The sequence below is a fragment of the Octodon degus genome, unplaced genomic scaffold (genome assembly GCF_000260255.1).
Source record: "Octodon degus isolate 3935 unplaced genomic scaffold, OctDeg1.0 scaffold00112, whole genome shotgun sequence".
NCBI classification, from domain to species: Eukaryota; Metazoa; Chordata; class Mammalia; order Rodentia; family Octodontidae; genus Octodon; species Octodon degus.
This window is the reverse complement of record NW_004524688.1, coordinates 3,899,445-3,901,806: the sequence shown is the minus strand read 5'-3', so window position 1 is coordinate 3,901,806 and position 2,362 is coordinate 3,899,445. Positions and strand designations below refer to the sequence as shown.

The window sequence follows — 2,362 nt, the reverse complement described above, 5'->3', positions numbered from 1 at the left end:
GTGGTGGTGCATGCTTGTAATCCCAGCGCTGGGGAGGCTGAGACAGGAGGATCATTATGAGTCTGAGCTGCAGAGTGAGACCCTGTCCCAAATACATAAAAGATTTAGAAAAAAATGAAAATAATAAGAAATGTTGGCATGGCTATGGTGAAAATGACATCCTCCTATGTTGTTGTTGGAAATATAAACTAGCACAGTCATCAGGAAAATCTGTATGGAGATTTCTACAAGGATTAAAATTAGAAATTCCACTTGATTCAGCTGTTCCCCTCTAGGTATCTTCCCAAAAGGACCAATGATTTCATATTACAGTAATATACGCATACCAATATAATAGCAGCACAATTCAATAGTAGCTAAAACCTGGAAGCAGCCTGTAGGTCCATCAACAAACAAATGAATAAAGAAAATGGGTTTTATACATAATGAGTATTATTTAGTTACAAAGAAGGATATAAATTTGAGACATTTGTAGGAAAATGGATGTACCTGGAAAATATAATGCTCAAAGCACACAGGTATGATATCTATCATTTGAGAAAGACAAACTGCAAATAGCAAAATAAAATAAACAAGAAGGGTAGGTCTTTTGCAACTGAGAAGGGGCCCAAGGGACAGAGGGCAAGAGAAGGGAGAGGAAGGGGAAGTAAAAACATTTGCGATGTGTCACATACACACGGCTCGCACCTGTGATCCCAGCACTCAGGAGGCTGGCTGAGAGGATTGCTGTGAGTTCAAGGCCAGCCTAGGGGTTACAAAGTGAGTTTGAGGCCAGCCTGGACTATATAATTATATAATAAGACCTTTTCTGAAACAGACAAAAACAAAATAAATACATAAATATAAAAACCCTCAATGAATATAAACATTATATGTCATAAACATGAACTAAGAAAAACAATAATAATGAAAATGGGGAAAGAAGATCTTGAGGAAGCAAGAGGTGAAAGGGATTAAAAAAAATCAAGATGTTACAAGTTATGTACATGTCCCTAAAGTGAATGCAAACTCACATATTACAAATAGACACTAATAAAACTGCTTAAAAGGCAGAGCTGCAAGGAAAATAATTGCTATCTAATGTAAAGAAGGATAAATTGGAGACATTTGTGGGAGGAGTTGTTTCATGAAGGAGGGGCAGGGTGCAGGAGGAATGTCAGAGAAACAGGTGGGGACAAGGACTGCCATGCCAGTTGCATATACATTTAAAAAAAGAAACTCTTGTTGCATCTCCTTTCAGCCTGCCCTTCCTCTGGGTAGCAAGAGAGGGTAAAGAGGAGAAAGGACCCAAGATGCCTTGCAGCTGGAATCCAGGACAAATGTGAGATGACTGAATTGACCGTATGGAAGAAGAGGTACTTGGCTGTTTAAAGTTTCCTCAGATCCTTCGGTTCATGAGAGTGATGATTGGGTGTTCATGTCTTATGCATGAGATGTGCCTCCCTCAAACCTTGTTACAACGTGGGCACATTACCCGTCTGACGTGAAAAAATAAAGAAATAAAGTTTCCTCAGCCCAGCCCATGAGAACGGACTACTCACAGGCACCCATGTAGGTGGGCACCGACCACATTTCACCATGGCATGCATTCTTTTCTCTGATTTCTCCAAGACTATCTGAGATAAGCCACATCAGCATCTGTGCTGATAATAATCTGCATTGAAACCTGGCGAGGAAAGTGAACACAGGTTGAAAGCAAGCCTAAGATTCCACCTGCCCACAGCCGCGGGATCTCGGAAGGACGGGGGGAAGGACAGGCGCTGAAAGCACCCTAAGCCCAGCTACTCAGTAAGGGTCAATCCTTGGTCAGACATTGGACTCTGAGAACAATTCATACCTCATTTATTTTGTATAATCCATGGTCATTCAGATATTATAACCAAAGTGCCCTTTCCTTTTCCCCTCTGGCCAAACCACAACACTCCATGAAAGCCATTGTAGTTTGTCTTAGTTCTTCTCCAAATTCGGAAATATTCTTTCTGTATTTCCCTAGTTCTTAAAAACTAGGGTGAAAGCTGAGTGAAAGAAGGTCTCTAGGATGAAAGCCATGTGAAGGAAGCTCCCTACAACATAGAGCTATTCCTTACATCTGCTCTACACATGGCCCTGCACTAGGCACTGGGAACAGACTGAGGCATTCACCCCAGAAGCGATGCTGTGAGATAGACAGGAAGACATGGCGCCTCAGGACCAGGGCTCTGGAAGGCAATGGTCTGGGCTTGAAACTCAACTTCACTATTTATTATAATTCTAGTTGAATCTTCGCTTTTTCTATCTGTAAAATGAATAGTATTGGAGCCATGGAGATAGTTCAGTGGAATAAACACTTGCCTGGCAAGAGCAAGGACCTGAGTTCAATCCC

At 41.5% G+C, this 2,362-nt stretch overlaps 1 protein-coding gene and 1 non-coding gene across 3 annotated transcripts in view; one reads left to right on the top strand and one right to left on the bottom strand.

Annotated features, from left to right (window-relative positions):
* Positions 1-2,362, bottom strand: part of Agpat4 (1-acylglycerol-3-phosphate O-acyltransferase 4) — a 127,889-nt gene that overhangs the window by 117,742 nt on the left and 7,785 nt on the right. The gene's annotated exons all lie outside the window — the stretch shown is intronic.
* LOC111812106 lies at positions 1,383-1,484 on the top strand. Its single transcript, XR_002817698.1, has one exon. It is a non-coding gene; the product is annotated as a small nucleolar RNA U13 (small nucleolar RNA).